The 14173-nt window shown below is 43.9% G+C and overlaps 1 protein-coding gene across 1 annotated transcript in view; it reads left to right on the top strand.

Moving 5' to 3' along the window:
* The first annotated feature begins 13917 nt into the window (after positions 1-13917).
* smpd3 (sphingomyelin phosphodiesterase 3) overlaps positions 13918-14173 on the top strand; it is an 82988-nt gene continuing 82732 nt past the window's right edge. The window contains exon 1 of the mRNA XM_030731701.1: positions 13918-14083. The gene's annotated coding sequence lies outside the window, so the exon portion shown is untranslated. The remainder of the gene's footprint in view (positions 14084-14173) is intronic.

Here is a 14173-nt window from a genome sequence, read left to right as displayed (position 1 = left end):
AACTCAGATTAAAGAGCCTTACATGAAGGTTAAATATGTGCTTCATCTGATATGATGCAGATACAACAAGTGAGCCGTGTATACTTTATTAGCAGCTATAATGCCTGAAAAAGTTAATAAATCTATTAATATCAACACATTAACTATTAAGAGCGAACTTTGGACAAATTAACAGTTTATTATATTCCTTATTGATGTTCATGAATCTATGTTATTAAACACTTATTAATTGTTAACTATGGTTTTTGTAGCTATTGTATATTAGGCATAAACAATGTCATATCAGGATTCATGAAACCAACAATTATTGCTTTTCAAGTCACCTCAAGGCACTTTGTATTGTGAGGTAAAGACCCTACAATAATACAGAGAAAACCCAACAATCAAAATGACCAATCAAGCTGTTGGTGACAGTGGGAAGGAAAATCTCCCTTTTAACAGCAAGAAACCTCCAGCAGTCATCTGGTCAGAGCTGAGGGGAGAGAGCCAGAGATTAATAATAATTAATGATTAAATGCAGAGTGGGACATAAACAGAGTAATAAGAGCTGAATGAAAAGAAACAGTGCATTATGGGAACCCCCCAGCAGTCTAGGCCTATAGCAGCATAATTAAGGGAGGGTTCAGGGTCACCTGATCCAGCCCTAACTATAAGCTTGATCATAAAGGAAAGTTTTAAGCCTAATCTTAAAAATAGAGAGGGTGTCTGTCTCCTGAATCCAAGCTGGGAGCTGGTTCCACAGAAGAGGGGCCTGAAAGCTGAAGGCTCTGCCTCCCATTCTACTCTTAAGTATCCGAGGAACCACAAGTAAGCCAGCAGTCTGAGAGAGAAGTGCTCTGTTGGGGTGATATGGGACTATGAGGTCTTTGAGATAAGATGGGGCCTGATTATTCAAGACCTTGTATGTGAGGAGAAGGATTTTAAATTCTATTCTAGATTTAACAGGGAGCCAATATGGGAGAAATCTGCTCTCTCTTTCTAGTCCCTGTCAGTACTCTAGCTGCAGCACTTGCTGAAGTTCAGTTTATTCACTTTGTCACATAAATTTTTTTTTTTATACTTATTTGTTTTTTTTCTGTAAGCACGAAGTACCGCAGCAATTTCCTAATGCTGTGAACCTGTTCACCCATATGGCAATAAAAACCTTCTGATTCTGATTCTGATTCTGATTCTAAATTGGAGCCACGTGTGATGAGTATAAGTTAATAAGGGGAAGTCGCCTTAAACAGGCATTTGACAAGAAGTACAGTTTTCAAAAAACTTTCAACATTGAATCTTAAAAAAAGAACAGATTTTGTGTTTAACATTATTATTCCCACAACAAATAAGAAAAATAATTTTTTTGTATTATAATTACAACATGTACAGCTCCACTGGTGAGGCACTGAAATACATAGTTAACTGTTCATGTGAATGTAAATGTGGGTTAAGCAAAAAGAAAGATAAATTAGCATTTAACATTGATTTTTACCTCATGTAAACATGTGCTAGGTAATGGGCATTGTATATTCTTAAAAACACCTTATTGTTATTTAACTTACAGTTATTAAGAACCTTTTTATAAAGTATTACAGCTCTTTCTTTGCCCACACAGCGCCTCTCTGCCATATTTCATGTCTGCTGACTGACAGACATACAGATGGAAAAACAAACTTCTGAAAACATCTGCCAGAGAGCTGAGGCTTGATGCACAGAGCACCACTCAAAAACAATATTTTTCTATTTTCTGCTTTTCAGAACAAAAAATAAAGTATATGGGTGCCTGCAGGGGGGAAAGGTTTTGTTTTTAGATTTTTAAAAAGGTCTCTGTTTGACCTGAAGACAGCTTGGTTCTTGGCCAGTTTTGAGGGAAACCAGTCCTGCCTGGAAATGTGTTGGATGAGCTCGTTTTGACCTCCAGAGAAGTTTGCAGCCTGAGATTTCTGTTTTCAGTTTGAATGTTCAGATCAGTTAATCAAACTTTTCACCTTTTCTCAGTAAATGTGTTACAGAATATTCTACGTGTTACTAACGGTTCGGTTTGGGCCCCATGACTGAATACAGCCGGGGGGCACACTTTATTAAATACATTAATAAACCATACTATGTACACTTTGAGACAATAAATAACAGAGCAAGTGTTAACTGGCTCTTCCCATGGATGGACTCAAACTCCAACATCTTCTGCAGCCTCTGTGAGCTACCAGCACAGCTCCACATGGACCAGCAATCAGCCTACAGCAGGTTATAGCTGCCCTGCACCAAGCAAAGGATGTCACCTACTACAACATGGTGGAGTTGACCCACAGGATAAGAGTTTCTGAGGACCACCAACAGCATCTTAATCAGTCTACAGGTAGGTAAACATAAGACAGGATGGGCTGCTGCAGCCTGGTTAGCAGCATCTAAATTCAAAAAGTAAGGGCAGAGATCGTCCACTATTACAATGATCATGTTGTTGTTGCAGACAGATGAAAAACATCTAAATAAATCATCAAATACACTCACAGCTGAGTAACAAACCTGAGCATCCCGTCCAGGTAAAGTCTGTGTGTGGGAAACACTAAATGAAGTCAAAAATGTGTTTGTAAATAACACAATTTAACACAGTGTAACACAAAGTTTGTCTCTGACAAGCAGGTGTTATTTTTCAACTCTTTTTATTGAAAAACAATAGAGAATTTGTCTGTGTAGATTCTCAGTCATCCAGGTCATAGTCATCTCTGGAGCTTGAAAAAGGCGACTGGACTTCTTTTTGTTTCTTGAAGACGTTTCACCTCTCATCCGAAAGGCTTCTTCAGTTCTCAACCAAATGGTGGAGAGACCCATCACCATACTGCCAGCCGACAAGGGGAGGTGCACGGTTGTGCTGAATTCATCGGATTACCACAACAAAATTACTACACTCCTCAGTGACAACAATACTTATGAGGTCTTGAGACGTGATCCCACAAGCAACTACAAGAAAAAAGTTGTTTGCTGCCTGCAACAACTTGAAAAGGAAAAAGCCATTGACCGCCCCACTTACTACCGCCTGTACCCTGGAGAAGCCACTCCATGCATTTATGGACTCCCAAAGATCCACAAAGAAGGAGTCCCACTTCGACCCATTATCAGCAGTATAAACTCGGTCACCTACAACATTTCCAAACACCTCGCCACCATCTTATCACCGCTTGTTGGCATCACACCCCACCACATTGAAAACTCTACAGATTTTACTAACAAGGTCCAGAATCTCGTACTGGATCCAGATGAAACCATGGTGTCCTTTGATGTGGTTTCACTTTTCACTTGCATACCCACAACTGAGGCAGTGGAGACCATCAGAAGACGACTACAGGAAGACGATTCCTTACTGAACAGAACCAGCTTCACCCCAGATCAGATTTGTGCACTTTTAGATCTCTGCCTTACCACAACATATTTTAAATACAATGATGGATTCTACAGACAGAAGCATGGATGTGCCATGGGCTCCCCAGTGTCTCCCATTGTAGCCAACCTTTACATGGAGGAAGTGGAAAGTAAAGCTCTTGGTTCTTTCAAAGGGATGGCACCTAGCCACTGGTACAGATATGTAGATGACACCTGGGTCAAAATCAAAACCCAAGAAGTAGAAGCCTTCACTCGTCACATTAACTCAGTGGATAAATACATACGTTTTACCAGGGAGGACACCAGAGATAACAAGTTACCATTCCTGGACTGTGCGGTGCTTATCGAGGAAGATGGAAGCCTCAACATTGAAGTTTACCGGAAGCCCACACACACAGACCAGTATCTCCTCTTTGACTCCCACCACCCTCTGGAACACAAACTTGGGGTGATCAGGACCCTACAACACCGTGCGGAAAGTGTTCCCTCTAAGGCAGAAGGGAAGCATAAGGAACACACACACATTGAGAAAGCCCTCAAAACATGCGGTTACCCCAACTGGGCCTTCATCAAATCAGCTAAGATGCACAGGAATGAAGGCCAAACACAAACTACAGAGAATAGGAAGGACAAGAGGAACAACATTGTCATCCCATATGTGTCAGGCTTGTCAGAGAAACTCAGAAGAATTTTCTCCAAGCATGACATCCCAGTATACTTCAAACCAAGTCACACCCTAAGACAAAAACTGGTTCATCCCAAGGACAAACCCGCCAAACACAAGATCAGCGATGTAGTGTATGCTGTTCAGTGCAGTGAAGAGTGCTCGGACCTCTACATTGGTGAAACCAAACAGCCTCTTCACAAACGAATGGCACAACATAGAAGAGCCACCTCGACAGGACAAGATTCAGCAGTACATCTGCATCTGAAGGAAAAAGGGCACTCTTTTGAGGATGCCAATGTTCACATTTTGGACAGGGAAAACAGATGGTTTGAAAGAGGAGTGAAAGAAGCCATCTATGTCCACTGTGAACAACCATCATTGAACAGAGGAGGTGGATTACGTCACCAACTTTCCCCCGCTTACAGTGCTGTCCTGAGCTCCCTTCCCAGACGTCTCAACCCCCATTCACACCTTTGTTCCAGTGACCTCAATAGGCCACAGGAAACAATGGAGCGTCCTAAGTTGGTTTCAACTGAAACCACTGATTAAATATGACCCACGCCCCCTTCACACCTGGGCACATGTGTTCACGCACATGATCAATAGAGGGTCATAACCACCTCCAGGGGACTACGCCCACAGGGGTTTAAATACCTGGGTCTCTCCACCATTTGGTTGAGAACTGAAGAAGCCTTTCGGATGAGAGGTGAAACGTCTTCAAGAAACAAAAAGAAGTCCAGTCGCCTTTTTCAAGCTCCAGAGAATAGAGAATTTCCATTACTCCTGTTAAACTTTTGTCCCCCAAAACCTCAATTTCACCATTTTTTTTTCCTATTTTTGGAAACAAAACATAAATTTGAAATGTTGTGTTTGAGCTGAGCAGTTAAAGAAAAGTTGGATCAAACTGAATTTTTGTTACATCACTTTAGTTATTTTTTCTTTTAATTCAACATTTTTACCATTTTTATCATCGGTTCTTGAAGAGAAAACAGTTTGAAAAAAGGTTCAGACCTGAATGAAAACCATGAGTAACTGTGGCATTATGTGGGAAAATGACACATTTGTAAAATCACTGTGTGAACCACAAAAGTTTTGAATCAAAAATAATTTTTTTTAGTTTGTTTACATTTCCCCTCCATGAATCGCCACCTTATCATGGTGGAGGGGTTTGTGTGTCCCAGTGATCCCAGGAGCTATGTTGCCCGGGGGCTTGTCCCCCTGGTAGGGTCTCCTATGGCAAATTGGTCCTGGGGGAGGGTCCAGACAAAGTGCAATTCAAAAGACCCTTATGGAAATGGCAACAAGGGAACTGTTTACCCTGCCTGGGATAGGGATACCGGGGCCCCACCCTGGAGCCAGGCTTGGGGAGGGAGCTCAAGGGAGAGTGTCTGGTGGCCCATCATTAGCCCGTGGTGCCCAGCCAGGCGCAGCCCAAAAAGATGATATGAGCCCGCCCTCCTGTAGGCCCACCACCCACAGGAGGCATTGTAGGGGTCGGGTGTATTGTGTGTCGGGCGGTGACCAAGGGAAGAGGCCCTGGCGTACCAATCCCTGGCTATCGAGACTGTCTATTGGGACATGGAATGTCACTTCTCTGGTAGGGAAGGAGCCTGAGCTAGTGCGTGAGGTTGAGAGATACCGGCTAGATATAGTCAGGCTCACCTCAACGCATGGCCTGGGCTCTGGAAGCAGTCTCTTGGAGAGGGGCTGGACTCTGTTCCAGTCTGGAGTTGACCTCAGTGAGAGGCGGCGAGCTGGGGTGGGTATTCTTGTATCCCCCAGGCTTGTTGCCTGTACATCGGGGTTTTCACCGGTGGATGAGAGGGTTGTTTCCCTGTGCCTTCGGGCTGGGGAACAGGTCCTGACTGTTGTTTGTGCTTATGCGCCGAATAACAGTTCAGAGTACCCACCCTTTTCGGAGTCGCTGGTACTCCATCCAGTGACTCCATCGTCCTGCTGGGGGACTTCAACGCTCACGTGAGCAATGACAGTGAGACCTGGAGGGGTATATTAGGAGAAACGGCCTGCCCGATCTGAACCCGAATGGTCTCTTGTTATTGGACTACTGTGCAAATCACAGTTTGTCCATAATGAACACCATGTTCAAACATAAGGGTGTCCATGAGTGCACATGGCACCAGGACACCCTAGGTCGCAGGTCAATGATCAATTTTGTAATCATATCACCAGATCTGCGGCCCTATGTTCTGGACACTCGGGTGAAGAGAGGAGCTGAGCTGTCAACTGATCACCACCTGGTGGTGGGTTGGATCAGGTGGCGGGGGAGGAAGCTGGACAGACCTGGCGCACCTAAACATGTCATGAGCGTGCGCTGGGAAAGCCTGGCAGAAGCCCCAGTCCACGAGAACTTCTCCTCCCACCTCCGGCAGAACTTCGACAGCATTCTGAGGGAGGCTGAGGACATTGAGTCCGAATGGACCATGTTCCGCACCTCCATTGTTGAGGTGGCTGCTCAGAGCTGTGGCTGCAGGGTGGTTGGTGCCTGTCATGGTGGTAATCCCCAAACCAGATGGTGGACGCCGGAGGTGAAGGGAACCATCAAGCTGAAGAAGGAGTCTTATCAGGCTTGGTTACCCTGTGGGACTCCGGAGGCAGCTGATGAGTACCGAAGGCCAAGCAGAAGGCAGCTCGGGTAGTGGCTGAAGCAAAAACTCGGGTCTGGGAGGAGTTCGGTGAGGCCATGGAAAGACTTTCGGATGGCGTTGAAGTGATTCTGGCAAACTGTCAGGCGACTCAGGAGGGGAAAACGGTGCTCCACTCACATGGTCTATAGTGGGGGTGGGGTGCTGCTGACTTCAACTGAGGGTATCGTCAGGCAGTGGAAGGAATACTTCAAGGACCTCATGAATCCCACTGACATGCCTTCTGGAGTGGAAGCAGAGTCTGGGGATGAAGGGGATGACTCATCCATCACCGGGGGTGAGGTCACTGAGGTGGTTAAACAACTCCTTGGTGGCAGGGCCCCTGGGGTGGACGAGATTTGCCCTGAGTTCCTGAAGGCTCTGGATGTTGTAGGGTTGTCTTGGTAGACACGCCTCTGCAATATCGCGTGGAGATCTGGGGCAGTGCCATTGGATTGGCAGACTGGGGTGGTGGTTCCCATCTTTAAGAATGGAGACAGGAGGGTTTGCTCCAACTTTCAGGGGATCAAACTCTTCAACCTCCCCGGTAAGGTCTATGCCAGGGTGCTGGCCCGGTAAGGGTCCGTCCTTGGTCAAACCCCGGATTCAAGCGGAACAATGTGGTTTTCGTCCTGGTCGTGGAACACTGGACCAGCTCTTTATCCTCTTGAGGGTGTTCAAGTGTGTGTGGGAGTTTGCCCGACCAGTCTGCATGTGCTTTGTGGACTTGGAGAAGGCATTCGACCACGTCCCTCAGGGTACCCTGTGGGAGGTCCTGTGGGAGTATGGGGTGACTGGCCATTCAGTCTCTGTACAACTGCAGTGAGAGCTTGGTTTGATAGCCGATAGTAAGTCAGATTCGTTTCCTGTGGGTGTTGGACTTCGCCAGGGCTGCCCTTTGTCACGATTCTCTTCATAATTTTTATGGACAGAATTTCTAGGCATAGCCAAGAGGCAGAAGGTTTCCGCCTTGGTGGCCTCAGAATCTCATCTCTGCTTTTTGGAGATGATGCGGTCCTGTTGGCTTTATCAGGGGGTGGCCTCCAGCTCACAGTGGAATCTTTCACAGCCAAGTGTGAAGTGGCCAGCATGAGAATCAGCACCTCTAAGTCTGAGGCCATGGTTCTCAGCCGGAAAAGGGTGGAGTACCTTCTCCGGCTCAGGGACGAGTTCTTGCCCCAAGTGGAGGAGTTCAAGTATTTCGGGGTCTTGTTCACAAGTGATGGGAGAGTGGAACAGGAGATCGACAGACGGATCGGGGCTACATCTGCAATGATGCGGATGCTGCGCTGGTCTGTCATGGTGAAGAGGGAGCTGAGCATAAAAGCAAAGCTGTCAATTTACCAGTCGATCTATGTTCCTACCCTCACCTATGGTCATGAGCTTTGGGTATTGACTGAAAGAAAGAGATCGCAAATACAAGCGGCAGAAATAAGTTTCCTTCGAAGGGTGGCTGGCCTCTCCCTTAGAGATAGGATGAGAAGTGCGGCCATTCAGGAGGGGCTCAGAGTAGAGCAGTTGTTCCTCCACATCAAGAGGCGCCAGTTGAGGTGGGTTGAGCATCTGATTAGGATGCCTCCTGGGCACCTCTTGGGGGAGGTCTTCCAGGCATGTCCTACTGGGAGGAGGCCCCAGGGTAGGCTCAGGACATGCTGGAGAGATTATATCTCTCGGCTGGCCTGGGAACACCTTGGGGTCCCACCGGATGAGCTGGTCGAGGTGGCTGGGGAGAGGGAAGTCTGGGCTTCTCTGCTTGAGTTGCTGCCCCCGCAACCCGGCCCCAGATAAGCAGAAGAGGATGTATGGATAAATGGATTTATGGATGGATGGATGGATGGATGGATGTGTACATTTACAGAACTATAAAAACACAGTTTAAACCCACAGACAGCTGCCTGGTGTTATTTCTTTTCTGCCCTCAGTGATGCAGGTTGGTACTGTGATGGTGTTAAAGCTCTTAGTATTACTCAGGCACTCAGGTCAGAACAGGAGATGATGTTAGTTTATTCATACTCCTGATATAACCATGGATTTGTTTTTATCAGTTTACATCTTCACTTATTCACTGATGCAGGCATACAGTTTTTAATATGTGAAAACTTTTAAAAGCATTTAAAATCAGACAGAACATTTTTCTCCCAGAAAGTTTTTGGATTTTAGAACAAGGATCCAGCAAACTTTTTTAAAGCAAACTTTTATGGCTCTTCACATTTTTAACGTACTCTGTGATGTTTCTGTTGGAGTGTTCAGAGTGTGGCCCTTCACTCACTGCCTCTAAATCACTCTCTGAGGGAAAAAAGTTCCTTGAATTTGAACACAAAGGTAACATAAATGATAGTTTAATATAAAGTTGGCTGACTCTGGAGCAGGTGCACAGTAATCTGAGATTTTATTTCTGGTGAGCAGACATGAACCTCTGAGAGCTGTGAAGAACTAACAAACTGAATCTATTATTATTTGTCTCTTATTTACAGAGAGACAGCAGCACACAACGAGACATCCAGAGACGTGTTCAGTACAGCAGAAAAGTATGGATCCAAAACTATGATATGATGAGCGTTACTGTAACACTTATTTTAAAAAGAAAAGGCTGCTTCCCCTTTAAACACAGTGAGCACAGTTCAAGCACAACCAGTGAGAGCATGCTAATCTAGTTAGCATGCTCATGGTACATCCTCAGATGGTTATATATGAATGTGCAAATCAGATGAATCTGGTGGTAAACTGAGGGGGACCCTCACAGAGCTGAGCACCACAACCCACTCCACTGTGCCCTGTAACCCCACCACCACCTTTACTCTGTGACAGAATAAAAACTCACTGTGGAGATTCACTTACAGCTGTGGAGAGTCTCTGAAGCCCCTTTGATACTCAACAGAAAATGACCACTAGCACAACCTAACATCACCAGAGTGAGGCTTTGGCCTCAGTGGGAAAGGGTCATCATTCATTCACAGGTTAAATGAGTCAGTGACTGCACCGGCTCCAGTGATGGAAACATGAAAACAGAGCAGAGATGATCTTTTTATCACATTTCCAGTACGAGTAAGCTCTCTCTCTCTCATATATATATATATATATATATATATATATATATATATATATATCTATCTATATCTATCTATATCTCTCTCTCTCTCTCTCTCTCTCTCTCTCTCTATATATATATATATATATATATATATATATATATATATATATATATATATATATATATATATATATTTATCTATATCTATCTCTCTCTCTCTCTCTCTATATATATATATATATATATATATATATATATATATATATATATATATATATATATATATATATATATATATATATATATATATATATATTTATCTGCTGCAGCCTAAAAACAGCAGACCCGACTAATCAGACAGAAAAGCACCTTCATAAAAAGTGCCCGGCAGTGTTTTTGTGACTTTATTGTCTTTCATTTTGTTCAGGATTTTCATTGCTGTTGAACTGAGTTGTGTTTTCCTCACGCTGTGAGAGGCAGGTGAGGATAAGAGGCAAAAGCAGATCTTTGTGTTGTGTTGTTTCCACTCTAGTGGCAGTGAGAATGGATGTGTGAGCCTCCTACACACCGTCAGGTTTCATCCCCAAATGAGAGGCAGCTGCAAACAGTAAATTCCCTGCAAGTCAGGCTGCGATAGATGCTCCTGCAGGCGCCCTCACTGCATTTAGCTGCACCTAAATGAATACTGTGGCATATTAAAAATATCATCAATGAATGTCATAAGGACAGAAACAGCAGCAGGGGAAAAATAATAATTACCCTCCATGGCAAAGTATGTGCAGGCTTAGTAAGCAAACTTTTAACTTTTTAGTTCAGCCCATCAATAAAGTCTGCAAATTAAACCCATTTTTGTTTAAAGACTGTGACTTAAAGGAGTTTCAGCAATACTTCAGCAGTTATACTTCATGTGTTTAACACATAAAAAATACAGCAGAAGAGTTGATCTATTTTACTGTGGCCTGGGCTCAGTGTGGAGTCACGACTCCTCCACAATGAAAGGAGGCAGTTAAGGGGGTTCAGGCATCTCTTCCACACTTCCTAGGTGATGGATTTCAGGCAAGCCCACCTGGGAGGAGACCACACTGGAGAGATTATGTTTCTTGGGAATGCCTCAGTGTTCCCACAGCAGAGCTGGAGGAGGTGTTTCCATTGTAGAAAGACAAGTGCTTCCCAAAGCATGATGGCATATTTCTATCCAAATCATTCTGATACCGTTTGTACACCACAATCGTTTTTTTTTTTGTTTTTTTTTTACTCCTTTCCTGTTGCTTGTACACATATTTGCTGTTAAGATGGATGGATGGATGGATGGATGGATGGATGAATGGATGGATGGATAAATGGATGGATGGATGGAGAATGGGATGCCATCCCACAGCAACATGAGGAGGAGGTGCCAGGAGGTTGTGGCTGTGTGTGGTTCTTCCACATGCTGCCGAGGCCTGATGACATGAATAAATTATTAAACTGCTGATACACCTTGTTTCTTCAGACTTCATCCAATCCAACAAATGACACCAAGCAAGAGTCAGTAGCAGAATCAGCTGTTTTGAGAAGACTTGGTAAGTTTTCCATGGGCTCAACATACTCAACTCTGCTGCTCAACCCACAAATGCATTTTCCTTACAAATGTGGCTCCATTTAAGAGGAATAAACAGGCTTTCCAATGGTGTAAGATTCATTAGAACAAAGAAATAAACAACCAAACACAAATTTGTGTTACGTTTATGTTAAAGAGAAAAAAATACCCACTCGCCCCTTGGGCGGTCTTTGTCCTCCAAGCTCGAGTCCTCTACCAGGGAGCTCGAGGGTCCTGCGAAGTATCTTAGCTGTTCCCAGGACTGCGCTCTGGTCGTTTCTTGAGCCATTCTCCCAGATTGGGGGGGGGGTCACTGCCCTGAGTTTTCCGATTACCACAGGGACCACTGTTACCTTCACCTTCCACATCCTCTCTAGCTCTTCTCTGAGCCCTTGGTATTTATCGAGCTTGTCGTGTTCCTTCTTCCTGATGTTGCATCACTTAGTATTGCCACGCCTATCACTACGACCTTCTTCCTCTACTTGTCCATCACTATTATTTTCATTAGTGCTGGATAAGCTTTCATTAGTCACTTTAGATATGAGCTTATTAATCAAGAATAATCCATTCATCTGTGTTTATAAATTGCATACCCAGGAGGAATAATGCTTTATAAATGATGAATTAAGTATTTACTAAAGCCTCACTGAAGCTTAATATTATGAAGTGGTACCAAAGGTTGCAGAAGTCCAAGCACTAAGTCTGCACCAACCAGGCAATCCACAACAGTACCGCACTGACAACAAGCACGGGGGTGGCAGTATTATAATTCTTTGCTTTTCAGCAGAACGAAAGAAAGGATGAATTAAAACCTGCTCAAGAGTGCAGCGACCTGAAAGTGGGGCGAAGGATTACCCTAACCCTAAACTGGAGTTTCTCACTGTCTTTAAGTGGGTCAGCCAAAGTCCACATTTAAACCCCATGTGGAGAACCCTGAAGATGCTGACTGCCCAGCCTGATGGCCTTTGAATGAAATAAATGACCCAGATTCTGAAGTACTGAGTTAGCATTGAGTTACTGAGGAAGACCAAATATGAAGCAAAGCTCATTTTCACATTACTTGCACGAATGTCAGTTTTCCACAGACTGTGAAAAACTGTGTTTTCAGTTGCATCACTGAATGTGAATTTGCACAAACATGTTTGAAAGTGGCAGTAACGTTGTAACTCCTGCCTGGTGGGTGTACAAAGTTTGTGTCTAAATAGAGTTCATTTTGCTTTCGCATCATGACTTATAGAGTGCAAACTGACTGACATAGTAAAATGTGCAAGAAGTCAGATAGTATTTTTGACTTTTGATCTGAAATAAATAATTTTGCAGGGCTCGTTCAAGAAGAACTTATTCTGAGTTTTTCTCTTTGGGTACCAATCCTTCTGCCTCCCAGCTCTGACTGCCAACATTTTTTACCTGTTACTGTGATTTGTGTCTGCTGAGGTAACATTTTCTGCTGCATCATATTTTTCTACAAAGTTTTACAGCAAACAAGCGTAGGGTTCATATTTTACATCTGAAAGCAAGTGACACAGTTTCTGTATTCCATTTGCTTTGCCACCAGACTCTGAATCCTCTGGCATTCAGTGAAGAGACCACATGTGAGGAGCAAAATGAAGCAGCAGCCTGGCAAGATTTGAATCTCTACCTGACACGAGTTACCTCAAAACAGCTATTTGAATACAGAAAATTATATATTTACTGTCAAGTATCGTTTGAAGTGTCTGTCTTATGATTTAATACAGCTCTTTGACAAGTCAGCATCCTTCTATGAGAGCTATAGTTCATTAAATCAGCTAAAGCATCCAGCAGGAGTTTAATAAGAGTCTGAGATTCCAGAAGTCTCTGATATTTAATCTTAAATGTTTTCAGAGAAAAGAAAAACCTTGACAGATGGCAGATAATGAGCTTCTCACAATATTACATATTTTGGCTTTTACAGTTTTTACAGTAACTGTCTCCATACATGCTGAGTGGGGTTGAGGTCATGGGGGACAAAGTTCATGACAGTCTTGGTCCTCTTCGGACCTCAGAACTGGAAGCTTTTGTTTGATCCTGAACTCTAAAAGTGTTTGGAGTGAAAATTATCCACATTTCTGCTTTTTCTTCATATCTGCCATTACTGAAGCAGAAATGTAGATTGTTTTCACTTAAAACGTGAACGTTCACGCGAGAAGCAAATATACAGTGCTGTGGAAAGTATGTTTCATACAGACCGACAGACCAGCCCTGTGGGAAAAACTAACGCCCCCCCCTAAACCTAATAACTGGTTGTGTCCTCCTTGGCAGCAAGAACTGCAATTACATGTTTGTGATAACTAATACTAACATCAACAGTTTATATATATATATATATATATATATATATATACACACACACACAAACACACACACACACACACACACTAAAAAGAACAACTAAAAGTTGCCAAATTGTTTGAAGCAACCCAAAAATGTATTTCATTGTACTTTAATTGATGTTAATTGATAATTAAATGACGCATCTAAGGCATTATTCTCTCTCTCTTTCTCTCAGTCGCTAGGGAAGTGGGCGTGGCGTCGTAACCAGGCAGTGACGTCAGCGGGAGCTGTTCAAAGTGGTGTGGTGCTGAAGAGACAACTCTCCCGGCCGCTCAGTCAGGCAGCCAGACGCTCTCTCGCTCGCTCGCTCACTCGGAGGTCGGTCGGTTGTTCCGCGGCCATCAGCCGGTCCGTGGGCGCTGGATTTCATCGCCTTGAAGAGCGTTTATTAGCGCTGAGTACGGGAGGAGAGAGGAAGAAGGAGCAGAAGCCCATGTGGGAGCGATTTCCAACAAGTAAGACCCCTCTTTTTTCAGCAGCAGCACCAGGGATTCACTCTTGACCGGGTTAGAAATACTAATAAATCAGGAGGGATCCCTTTATCC

The sequence above is a fragment of the Archocentrus centrarchus genome, chromosome 6 (genome assembly GCF_007364275.1).
Source record: "Archocentrus centrarchus isolate MPI-CPG fArcCen1 chromosome 6, fArcCen1, whole genome shotgun sequence".
NCBI lineage: Eukaryota > Metazoa > Chordata > Actinopteri > Cichliformes > Cichlidae > Archocentrus > Archocentrus centrarchus.
This window is presented reverse-complemented; position numbering and strand designations above follow the sequence as displayed.